This window comes from Gallus gallus, chromosome 20, assembly GCF_016699485.2.
Source record: "Gallus gallus isolate bGalGal1 chromosome 20, bGalGal1.mat.broiler.GRCg7b, whole genome shotgun sequence".
NCBI classification, from domain to species: Eukaryota; Metazoa; Chordata; class Aves; order Galliformes; family Phasianidae; genus Gallus; species Gallus gallus.
Genome location: NC_052551.1, coordinates 8324222 through 8337030, shown reverse-complemented (window position 1 = coordinate 8337030; position 12809 = coordinate 8324222). Strand labels below are relative to the sequence as shown.

At 47.9% G+C, this 12809-nt stretch overlaps 1 long non-coding RNA gene across 2 annotated transcripts; it reads right to left on the bottom strand.

Annotated features, from left to right (window-relative positions):
• Positions 1-673: 673 nt before the first annotated feature.
• LOC121107297 lies at positions 674-10122 on the bottom strand. 2 transcript variants are annotated; one of them, XR_005841110.2, is made up of 2 exons: positions 9897-10122; positions 674-7999 (listed from the first exon to the last, which is right to left on the bottom strand). It is a non-coding gene; the product is annotated as an uncharacterized LOC121107297 (long non-coding RNA). The 2 variants fall into 2 exon arrangements; XR_005841111.2 differs by having other exon boundaries at positions 9901-10122.
• Between the last annotated feature and the right edge of the window lie 2687 nt (positions 10123-12809).

Here is a 12809-nt window from a genome sequence, read left to right as displayed (position 1 = left end):
AGGATCTTGGGTGGCCGCAGCTTCCTCGCCAATGCTCACCAGCTCTTGCTATTGGGAAACCTTTAGCTGGTTGGGACATGACCAGCAATAGATTAAAGGAGACAGACCATCTCTTGTTAAATGAGCTGTTACTCTAAATCTGCTCCTTCTTATCCTTTTTTCCAATCCAGGGCACTCATCAGAAAAAAAAAAAAGTGTTCCGGTGATGTTCTATTGCTGCTGACTTATGTTGTGTGCTGGCTGCTTTCCCCACCCAGCAGGGCACAACCAAAGGGCAGAGCCAGCACTGAGGAAGCCCTGCCTGTGCTCTCAGCCATTGCAGCAGGGCTCCGTGGTGATGCAAAACCCACACTTTCCCTCCATTCCCCCCCAAGTGTGATGCTGGATGATGCTGGGTGGATGGAGGAGCCTGGGAGGCAGCAAGCAGCTTCACAAAGCACCTTTGCACTTGCAAAAGTGCATTTGCAGCTAGTGGAGAGGGAGCCTGATGGCTGCTCATCTGTTTTTTTCCCAAATGCTGGGAGATTTCTGAAGCTCAGACCGATCAACCAAAGTGTGACGCCTCATATTTCTCCATCACAACCCTGAGCACAGCAGACAGCAACACACAGCCCCAGTGCTCAGCCCTCTGCTCTCTGACAGAGGTTCCTACGCAAAAGTACAAAAGCTTTGCTTGAAAAAATAAGATATTTATTATGCCTTTGATGTTCCATAAGAATGGCTGTGGCTTCTGCTTAGTCTCCAACATCCGATTGACAATTGTTTATTAGTTTTAAAATAGCTGAAATTCATGTCAAACATTCCGCATGTTAGAAAAATGTTTATGAAGTGTTATCATCGTTTATTTAACTGTGAATGTTTAGGAAACCAGCATAAAATATAATGGACCACACAGGGCTCCGAGCAGTCTGACGGTGGCAGCCTTGTTTCAAGAGCACCGCCATCCCCAGCATCATGCATGATTTGGTTCATAGAGTGTTCTCCAGGTACTCTGACAGGGGTTTGTGAGACAGGGACCAGGATTTGGGATTGTTTCATTCTGTTTTAAGGATGTTCCTTGGAAAAAGTTCACTAGAGCAGTGCTCACCATTGCTGCTTGTGGACAACTGGGACCAGGGAGGGAAGGATCACTTCTTGGCTGATGCGCCCTGTGAGTGCCCTGGGAGATCATTCAGATGTAAGGCATTAATATTCATTCATCATGAATATTTACACTACACACGCGTAATGTACTCTGCATTAATATTTATAGTGTCCAAGGCACTGCGTATTTGTCTTAATATTCTGGAGGGGAAAAAAAAGTCTATGTGATGGCAACAGGTTTGGATGAAGCTTTAATCCTTGTTTCTCCAGAGCTGTAATTTCAAGCCTAAGGGCCCGTTGGCAGCCAGCTGTTTGGTGAAACTCTTCGTGTGATCCTTTGCACTCAGTTGGGGCTGGAGGAGAGCAACCTATCTGCAAGGGCAAGGTGCACACCTTGACCCAAGCAAGCATCTCCCATCCTTTTAGGTTCGTGGAATATCCTGTATTGGAAGGGATCCATAAGGACCATTGAGTCCATCTCCTTCAGATCACACCACTCTGCACAGATTACTGCAAACAGAAGAAACAGTGCTTTGTCTCAGCTGAAGACCCCTGGATGTAAATCTACGGTAAAACAGTCCCTATGGGTGATCACCACCAGCAGCTGCTTGACATCTATGGATGCACATGGAAGAATAGATTTTGGAAGTTCAGCACCAACAGCTCCTGTTTTGGGGAGTTTTCCCTTGATACCTGCAGTGTTAGCAGCAAGGCAGGGGAAGGAAATACGAGGTTATCCTTCCCAGTGAGTGACAGAGGAGTGGAACAGTAGGAAAGAATGTTTTACTCATTGGGTTAAAACGCTTTTTTCTACTCACCGATAGAAATGATCTCATCTGTTTCAATATTATTCTTGTGCCTGTGTCTTTATTCTGTGCCTGGAAACCACCAGCTCTATAGAGATGCACTGACACCCTGAGCTCTTCCTGGGACACTCCTTGGGAGCTTCCCTACAGACACGAGCCACAGGCTTCCCCAACAGAGGTAACACGAGGTGATCCATAGCAGCAAAGCTGCTGTGAGCTCTCTCCTAGTGAGGATCCCACCAAGCGTGGTCCTGCTGGACACAGCCTCCTGCTGGATGTGATTCCATGCAGGATGTTGCAATAGTCACTCCTAGCCCGGAACCAGAGAGGATGAACCAACACTCCAACTCAACCCCTAGATTAATTGCTTTTCTCTGTAACCCGTGTCTGACAGCAAAGCATTGCTCCATTGATTTTATTTTTTTCTGTTGGCACACACGTGGGTTTGTTTTCAGCAGCTTTGCTTTCCTGTTGTTTTACAAGAAGACTTTGGGTCGTGTCCGTAGCTCTGACCTCTGGGGCCTGATTCTGTTCCCACTAAAACAAGTCTCCCACTGGCATCTGTGGGGGCACTGCACAGTGGAAGGGTCCCCACGGGGCAGAGCCACAGCTGGCTGCACCAGCGTGCCCAGCACTGCACTTCTGTGCTCCTTCTGTTCCCATCGCCTTCAAGTGAAGCTTTTCCCCCTCCAATCATAAAACTTCCACTTTTAATATTTTAAACTTATTTCTCATAAAACTCCCAACTACAAAAATTTCTTTTAAAGAAATACACCATTAATGTATCTTTATGACGTGCAGCTGATACTCACAGCATGGGCTATGACTTTTTTATGTTTCTTACTTGTTCTTGAGACCTTTTATTTTGACATCATATCCTTATGTGCTAAATTAAAACAAATTTTTATTATCTACTATATGCCAGCAGACAGCGGTGCCTTAAAGCTGTTGTACAGCTCTTCATGTCCATCGTGGGGCACCTTCCCGTCTTCCTGCCCGCTCCCTCCCTCCACCTCTCCAAAAACCCATGGAGCGAGTTATCCCCATTGACAGCAATTTACAGTCCCCATTAACGGTCATATAAATTCCAGTGGATCAAGGGAGCTTCGAGTCTATGATATTCAGACGCAGCTAATAGCTCTGGGATAATTGCCATCTCGTGTTTCTGTGCTCCGAGCCTGACTGTTTATATCTCAGGACAAGCAAGCAGTAAAACAAGTTTCCACGTTCCCCGAGTCACCCAAGGAGACGCCGGCTCCAATAGCAGGCAGAGGGCTGGAGGTGGCAGTCATTTCCTATGGTTAATGCTCGCTGCTTGTGCACAGCTCACCCTTCCAGAGGGAAGCGGGGTCAGCCCTGAGCCCTTCTGTATGGGGAAAAAGCAGCCAGCTTGGTGTTATCGCTGTTAGCGATGAGGCTTAGGCTCATGCTGTGGAAGGGTGGCACTGGTCTGTTAAATAATGTGTGATCTGTAATTTTAGGTTTTGGAATCGGTAGTTTGGAAGCTTGATTAATAGGGGTGTTTACTGGAAATCCTTGTTGGCTTTGAAAGCTTGGTTAATAGGAATATTTGCTGTGAAAGCTGTGCTGATAAATAGACATTTAGTTTAATGGTGGAAGGAGCAATTGGCATGCTGTGGGCAACAGGAAGAGCCATCTTCTTCTTGCCCAGGCCTCTGGCAGGGGTTGTTCATTGTCCCACAGTGCAGGACTGCAGCCAGCATCACCCCTAGGGCTGTGCCAGCAGTCTGCAGTCAGTCTGCGAGCTGCCATGGATAGCTGTGGTTGGGTTCTACAGAGAGGAAACACTCACTGTGTGGGATCTAAATCTCTCCATGAAAACAGCCTAAGTGTGGGGGAATGCCAGGTTGTCCCATGCACTTTCTCTTTGCAGTGTTGGCAACCAAAGATTCTTCAGTTCATAGAATCAATAAGGCTGGAAAAGAGCTCTAAAGTCATCGAGTCCAACCTCAGCCCACCCAACCATGCCCACTGACCACAATTCTCAGTGCCACATCTCCACAGCTCTGGAATTCCTCCAGGGATGGTGACTCCACCACCTCCCTGGGCAGCTGTGCCACTGCATCCATAATGCCCAATCTGACTCTCCTCTGGTGCAACATGATACCATCACATCCCATCCTAACACTGTTACCTGGGAGCAGAGGCCAACCCCCACCTCACTCCAACCTTCTTGCAGAGTTGTAGGGAGTAATAATGTCTCCCTTGAGCCTTTTTCCTGGTTTTCTTTAAGTGATACAGAACTCAACATCTCTGTGACTTAAAACCTGCATGTTTGTGTTATTTCTCTAAGGATTCCAAGGGGGAAGGATCTTACTTTATTGGAAAGTAAGGTGAGGGCTCCCCATGTCCTGATTGCCCCATGGTGCTGGGGCAGTGGGGACAGCACTGCTCCTCCTGCTGCATCCCACCCCACTCCTGCTGTGATTCACTGAGCCCTAGTGCCTTCACTCATGCTCTTGTTTGCTCACTTGCATGCCGAGAAAACCTATTTTTTGATGGGAAATTAAGTATAATCCTTTCCATTATGCACATTTCCAATAAATTACTGGTGAGTTTGCACCTTTCATGTCAGCAAGGTCTGTCAGAGGTGTTTGCTCACAATTGATTCACCCCACCCCAACCTGGGGAGATCTGATCACGGCGCATTATGCCTGACAGGGTTATCAGATGACCTTCTGAAAAATTGCAAAGCACTTTCCATCTTTTGCAAGATGGACAGATAAAGCTTGGGGGGCTGCTGTAGAGCTGAAAAATGCAGCAGGGGTGTGGCTCCGCAGGCAGCTCCAGCTCTTTGCATCATGCTGGCGGCCACTCCCCTATAAATCTGTGGGGCTGGCAGGAGCTGCTGGCTCACCACAGTGAGATGCCAAGCATCACTCCAGAAGAACCTCATTTGTACAGAGACCTCTGGAATGTGGAGCCAACCAGCCAGGTGTCCCCCAAAATCTGAGCAGCTCACTGTTTTGTTGGAGGGGCAAAGGGCTGTTAGGGGAACCCAATTAAAAACTCTACTGTGTAAATGCTAGGGCAGTGCCAATGGGATCCTGACTCTGCTGCCTGCATTTGCGCCTTGCTCTTGTGGGTCAGAGCATATTTCAGTGGGGCATGTGCCAAACCTGCTGGTAGTGGGCGTTCTACCCAACATTCCCTGCTAGCCCTGGCTATTTGCTGATTCGCTTGGCAGCTTTCACCCTCTCAGAATGTTTCCTTTGACACTCTATAAAGGTGACCAAGTGCTCCTATATATATATATATATATGGGAAATATATATATATATATATATATTAGTCTGGGAAAAAAAAAGAAAAAAAAAAGGCTTTTCTGCTACACATTCAGAAATTGTCAGCAAGGCTGAAATTCTCCTTATGAGAACTTTTGGTGCTTACTGAGAACTGGGACTCTGTGAGTACGGTGGCGGACCGGAAAGCATTTACAGAATCTATTCACCATGGCCCAACTCTGCCACTTTCCACCAGCTCTGCAAGAACTTGCGCTGGCGTTAACCTTAAAAACTTCAGGAATGAAAACAGAAGGGGGGATATGCAAGATTTGCTGATGGGCTGCATTGTGCTGAGAGAAGCTCAGCCACAGTGAAGTGACATCACTGCTCTTACTTTTCCACTTCTTGTTTGTTGCTTTTTCTTGACCACTTGAATCAGCACTACGTTGTTGGGAATGTGCAGATTGGTACTTCCCAGCAACTAATCTGGTTTCACTACAGTGATGTTGGTGAAGATGCAGTGCCGCCAGCACCGCTGGGAGGAGGTCACTCATGCATCCCCATTGCCATTCCCACCATCATCCCCATCTCCATTCCCATCGCCATCTCCTTCACTATCGCCATCCCCATCGTCATCCCCAACACCATCGCCATACCCATCACCATCACCATCGCCATCCCAACCCTTGTCTCTGGCCACCGCTGGCACAAAAGGTGAGAAGCAGCAAAGCTGTGGATGCAGAATGAATTCAGGTTTTAACTTTTTTGATTTTGCAGTAAACCTAAGTTCAGTAAATTGATTTTTGTAGTAATAAAAGCTGAACACTCATAACCCCCAAAGCGATAAACTTTTTACTGCTATTTAGAATTTATATTTTATTTCCAGTCTTTTCCTTGGATGTGCCCTGAGGGGGAGCACTTTATGTGCAGCTCTAGAAATGAACTGAGTGCAAATATTTTTATTTTCCGCTAAGCATGAAAATTTTGATGCATTCTCATGAGACCAAATGCACTTCTTAAAAGTACAGGGCAGCCAGCAGAGCAACTCGGCTGCTCTTTCATTTATTTATTTCTTTATAATTTTCTGAAGGAAAAGCATTGTTGGTACAAAGTCTGGGCACTGGGCAGTGGGGCGAATAGACTGAATACAGAAAGCACCGAATTCTGATCTTGGCCACCTCTTTTATTGATGTTCAGGTGGAAATAATCATTCTATGATTCTAATTTATTATTTTTCCTGAGTTTATGAGTCCCTCAGTTATGAGTAACTCAGAGGGACAGAGTAAAACATACTGAAGTTCCTCAAGAAGGACCGTTTATGTCCCTCTGGTTCAACACTCGCTTGGAGGGTGGGGAAGTCCCAGCATGCTGAAGCTTAAAATAACAGCACGGTGATGGATGAGAAGACCATTGCAGGTGCATTTTAGAGATTTTTGAAATGTCTGAACGGTAACTCTTCTCTCCTTACAGGTCCTGGGCAGCCAGATTCACCTGGCTTTTTATGCAAAGGGATAAAAGAAGCAATACATATAAATGGTATTAATGCTCCCTAAAACATCCTGGAAATATTCCTTCTGTAAAATCTGTATGACAAGTATAGATGGCATCTCATAAGGTGACCCAGATGATTCAGCACTTGGCTGCACATGAGTAATGTGGCCATCCCCATCTCTGCAGCAGTAACCTCTTTACACCATGTATTGCCATCCAGGAGATGTACAGGATTTCTGCACATAGAAAAGAAGGCTGGAGGAGCTGAGTGCTGGATTTCAGCTTTCTTAACTGTAGCAATATCCCTGAAAACTTGGTGGGGTAACAGCAGCTGGAGCTGGAAGCCCCCAGCATCCCTGCCTGAGAGGATGTCAATGGAGGTTCAGTACAGGGGGCTGCTGAGTAAATACTGAGAATGGGGAAATATTTGAGCATTGGTCTCTCCATACTCTTCTCTTGCTTGCACCCTCAGACGTGCCCTGTTTAAGCTCTGTTTCCATTTTCATTTTATTTTAATCACAGAATCATTAAGGTTGGAAAAAAACACGAAGGTCATCAAGTCAACCCATCCTCACCGTGCCCACTAACCATGTCTCTTAGCCACCTAAGGGCCACCTGTCCTGCACCAGCACAACGTGGGTAGGATGAGCCCTGGAGAAACTTCCTGTTGCTTGGCACCAGCTCTGAAATCTTCCCATCGATGAAGCCATACAATGAGCCACGCTTAATGAATCAGAATGTTAATCATCACTCACATCAATTCAGCAGCCCTGCCTGGATGATAGCTGCCCCCCTCTACTACTCTGAATTCCTCCCCCTCGTCATCATCACATCTTCTGGCTCTCTCCTTCATTAGTTTTTATCTGATGATTGAATACCACTGTTAGCCAAAAATTATCAGTGCTAGCATGCATGCACAGCACACTGCAAGGGAGCATTGTAAAACACAAGGCAATTCATGCTACAAAGCTGTCACAAACTGAAGAAATATCTCCCTTGTTTTCTCTGAGGCTGAATGAATGAAGCCTCAGCCCTGCTGCTGTACAACACTAAGCTCCTGTGGAAAGAAAAGCATAACATCCAGGCACAATGGAAGAAAAAGCAGATTCTTCATGATTAACATAGGCAATTTAACTGGAAGAATTATAAAATATCCCAAGTTGGAAGAGACCGAAAGGATTTCAAATCCAGCTCCTGGCTCCACACAGGACACCCAAAAATCAGACCATCTGTCTGGGAAGAGGAACATCAGCTCATGGAACTGACATTTTGGAGAATGGTTTCTTCTCGCTGCGTTTTTAGATGAGTTGCAGTCAGTTTGTGCTGTATAAGCCATATTAGGAGTAGGTTCCCACAGTGAAGCCATGTCCAGCCCTGCCAGGCAGAAGGGGAAGATGCTTTCAGCTTCTTTGCCTTCTCTTCATGACATCCCACCCTGAATGCATCTTTAGGCATCTCTAATGAGATCTAGAATGAGTCATTAATTTCTAATTAATTAACCTTTGTCATGGCCTGCAGCATTCTTAATGTTGTTTTGTAAGAGTATCCACTGTCACTCCGTGATGGGCATCTCCATCAAGCCAGAAAATCCCCTATGGAAATACCCTAAGGATGAACAGAGCCCCATACCCAAAATCTGTGCTCAAAAGTAGATTGCTCTGAGCCTTGTTTTGCACACAAAAATGGTAGGGGTGGTATTTTAACGTGTTTTCTTCTCATGAGTTGATGTTCCCAACAAGCATGGTTGGTTGCTCTGGATGTGTGCCCCAAGGCAACTCAGCCTGCCCATCACTTCTCACTGTTTCTAACAGTTTGAATTTGGAGCACCTGGCATCAGTCACCGCAGGTAGAAGTGTTTGACACTGGAGCCTCCGGGTGGGCTCAGACATGGTTATTAGGAAAGATTACAGAAATGATGACGCCATTTATTTACTGTTGGTGAATGGCGTTGGCCAAGCTGGAGCACTGATCTGTCTGTCACCTTACGTGCTGGGTTCCTGCTGAGCACTGGTGGGGTGCAGAACTGGGATTCCAATGGACTTTTGGAGAAGGATTGGGCTTCTCGGGCTGCCCATGGAGCTGCTGCACCCATTGCATTGCTTTGGCTGCTCAGCCCAGATGCTAAGCAGAAAGGAATATGTTCAGTGTCCCAGGCACTGACAGCTCGACATATACACAGCATAGATAGCTTGCAAACTAGATAAAGGAGTGACAACATCTTCTTGAGAGAAAACACAGGGTTTCCCCCTCTGCGATGCTTCATCTCTGCTGTCTTCTGATTTTGATCTCCCAGGGCACACCACTCACAGCTGCCTTCCCGCTGTCCTGGGGCTTGCAGAGCCTTTTGGAGCAGTGTGGAGCCGCCCTCCTGCACACTATTTGCTTATCATGGTTCCTGATGGACAGTGTGCTTTGTGGGGTGGGGGAGGACTTTGGTTCCCTGCTGTCATTGCTGGAGTTGTTGGTTAGCTGTGCCCCAGGCCACCCCTTGCCCCTTTCTCTAAGCAGCTTTTTACGCTGCGCAGCTCAAAGAGGTTGTAAAATGCCTTTTCTCTGGCTTAGAGAGAGGGAGAGAAGAAAATGCTTCTGGATCTAAACCAACTATTCAAACTCTTGCTTTCTGGCATCCAAAGAAGTCCCAAGGGTTTGTTTTGCAAAGGAGAAAGTGCTGGAGATTGAAAAGAGGTTACCTGTAAACTGTAGAGGTTAAATACAGAGAAAGGTGCACACAGGGTTTAGGGCACCTTAAGAATAATGTTAATTATTTAAGACTGAGAGCACTGAAGGATACGTCAGACAAGAGTTGGGATGGATTTGCACTGCCGCTGTGCTGCCATTGATTCCCACTCCCGGCCCATTCGTGCTGCCATGAGGCAGTCAGGGCAGCTTGGAAACCTCTGGTCTTCTTCAGAATGTTTTTCAGTGGCCACAAACTGGGGACTGTGCAGCCCCTCAGGGACAACCCTGCCTGTGCCCAGCTGCTGAATGCACGAAGAGATTGGTGGATGGGCACCAAATCCTGCACCAATGGCCAAGCCCAACCAATGCAGTTTGAAGGTCACATGTGGGCATCCTCAGTCCTAAAACAGCTGTTTGGGGTTGATGCTCGCAAGGCTTAGCATTTCCAAAAGTGCCGATGTGATGCTCTGTCTCAGTGTGCCATTAGCCCATCAAGCAGTGTGCCACCTTCCTGACGAGGCACCAAACAGAGAGCAGGAAAGTTACTTGGAAAATGCATCACCAATCTCCCCATGAAGCCACAACCACGTACCCACTGTGAGGCTGTTGGCTTCCCGCAGTCTTCCCATGGAAAATGTCCTCACCTCCTGCTGCAGTTGGGCGGCATCTCCAGAGGTTCACGGCGGGAGCTGCTTGTGTTTGGCTGGAGCACTGGGAAGGATTTTGATTCCAGGTTTTGCTCTGATTTGCACCAGTGGCCACGTCCTAGCAGAGCGGCACTGCCACGGGCAAACAGAGCCCACAGCAGGGAGAAGATCATTGAGAAAGGAACGGGCTCTGCTGTAGGCAGCTCTAGGTTAATAAGTGAGCTATTCATCTGATAGGGACACGGGAGAAGTTTGCAGGTATTCAGCCCCGCTACAGTTCAGCAATACCGCTTTGCTTTATCTCTCACCCAAGTAACACAAACATTTATGGAATTACGTTTTAAGGCTTTTAAAGGTGTATTTAGAACGTGTTTTCTTTGAAGCGTTATCTTTGCAAGCTCTCATGCGCTGATAAAGGCCGTGTTTGGCTGCCTCTTGAGGAGCACTCGTGAGCTGTTGGCTCGGGGAGGTTTCTCCTCAGGGGCTGCAGGACAGCAGCGGTGGCAATGCGGTGGGTGACAGCCTCGGGGACAGAGCAGAGAACAGATGGGAAATAAAGCCTTTGGTCTCAGCATGAAAGTTGCCATCATCTCCTCCCTGGGAGAAGGGAAGGAGCGCGGCGAAGCGAATGACCTCACTGCAGGATGGTTCCACTTAGCATCCCCGGCCCTCCTCCCGGCCCTGCCCAGCGATGAAGACGTCGTCCCACAGCTCATCACTCACAGCAGCGCATACCCGCGCCTCGTCCCGCAGTCGGGGATTTGACCCGGAGCTCCTCGAAATCAATGGAAAGGCTCCAGTGGATTTCTGTGGGGTTTGGAGCTGAGCGAATGTTGGCAAACTCCACCAGAGCTAATGGGAACTTTGCTGGCAGTGCAAGCCGACGGGTCAGGCGGAGGGAGAAAATTAATTCGTCAAGAGGAAGATTCATCTTCTCCTGAAGTTTCCAAGGGGTTTCTTAAAGGAGCACTCACCACCACGCTTTCCTGCGAGGAGAGCAGCTCCGGAATGGCAGTGATGCTATTGCAAATATCTCGGGCGGTGTGAAGTCTCCCCCCGCTTCCTTTGCCCTGGTTCTGTCCTTCAGCTCAGCTCCTCACCTCCACCCTCGCCTGGAGCCGAAATCTCCGTGCTGGAGCCTGGCCCCTCTCGGCCTCCCCTGTGCTGTTGCTTTCATTCATTTTCTTCTCCCCAAATTGCCAGGCACAACTTGTCTGAACGTATGCCGAACCTGATAAGCCTTTGGCAGCCTCAAGAATAGATTGCTTTCATAAAAATGAAAACCATTTCGTGAGAAGGGGGGGTGGGGGTGGAAAGGGGGAAGCAAAAGCAAATGCGAAAATAATGTGCAGGCAAGGGCCCATGCAATCACCTGGCAGGAAGAGGCATTCACAAATCAAAGCATAAATCACAGCGCTGCGAGCAGCCGGGCCAGGCAGGCGGTGAAGCCCCACACCTCCAGGCTCTGTTTGCACACTCAGTTCTGCACAGAGCACAGAGCGGGCACATCTTTCACCAGCGTGCAGAAGGGAACTTGCTGCAAAACTCACAAAGGAGAACTCACAAAGGAGAAAGGAGCCCCAGGACTTAGATTGAGATCCAGGAGTGCGTGGGTGCAGCAGTTTTGCAGTTACTGGGGCAGGGCAGGGAGATGTGGAGGATTCAGAAAGTCAGAGATCGGCCTCAGGCGTTGGTGCAGCTCAGCAGAAATATCAGCCCAAAGAAATCATGTTCTCAATGTGAGTTTTGCACTTGGAGAGCAAAACTTCACAGAGGTCCCTGCAAATAGAGGAGATGCTTGTGAGGAAGGGACATAAATCACTGCTTCGTGCAGCTCGAGCCATTGCACAATGGCACACGCTGCAGTTCCACCACGCCAAGCTGTGCAGATTAGCAATGGGGCCTGAGGGCGAATCTGACATGTCCAAAGATGTTGGCCCTGGAAGGAAAGCACAATGCTGCTGGAACCAGCTTAGCAGTTCGTATGTGTAAGCACAGTGCTTGCTTAGCTGAGTCCTTTTCTTCACCTTCTGGGTTCTGCGGCTACAGGATACATCCAGTTTCTTTCTTTGCAGTCTTCGGTGACAGGCACAGGGTGGGCAGGGTGGGCAGGGTGGGCACCCTCCCCGGCTCCTGGTTTCTCATTATGGAGAAGAGAAGATGGAAACAATGAGAACAAGCGAGTGGTGAGCAGGCTCCATCTGTTGGGTGTCCACCTGGAAGAGGAGAACAGTGGAACATCTCTCTTTGCCAGGCTCTGTGCCACAGCTGAACTTCAAAATAAGCTTTCTTGTCTTTCAGAAAGACAGTACCGATGGATTAATTACATGGGAATAAATGGCATAGCTGTGTTTTAGGGGTAAAGTGTTGAAATCTACCAAACACTAAAGAGCTGTCATCCCTCCCCAGCTCCGGAGAGCAGGAGCCATTCTAATGACAAGTTTTGCTAACGAAGCAGTCGTGAAAAATATTTACTGCCAGAGTTCCTTCAACTGACATTTGCATCTTCTGTAATTTGCCAAACTCTCTGTGCAACTGGAGCTGTTTTCATGGGACTATAATTTACAAGAAGGGTTTTTCCTCGCTTCTCAGTGTCTGCTTAAAAAACAACAAAAAAAACAGCCAAAAGCATCTTTGGTTCTGAGATTCACACTTAATTTTTTATTTTGTTTTGGCCAGAGGAGGAGGGAGCGACAAAGGGAAATGGATATCCTAGGAGACAGAGCAGAGATGGAGGAGTGTGAGATAGGAGGGCTGCTCAGTGCAGTGAGTCATGGTCGCTCGCAGGAGAGCCAAGAAGTGTCAAAGCCAGCCGGGGTCCTCCCCGGTTCAGCCAAGCAGGAGCCAGCTGAGAATGG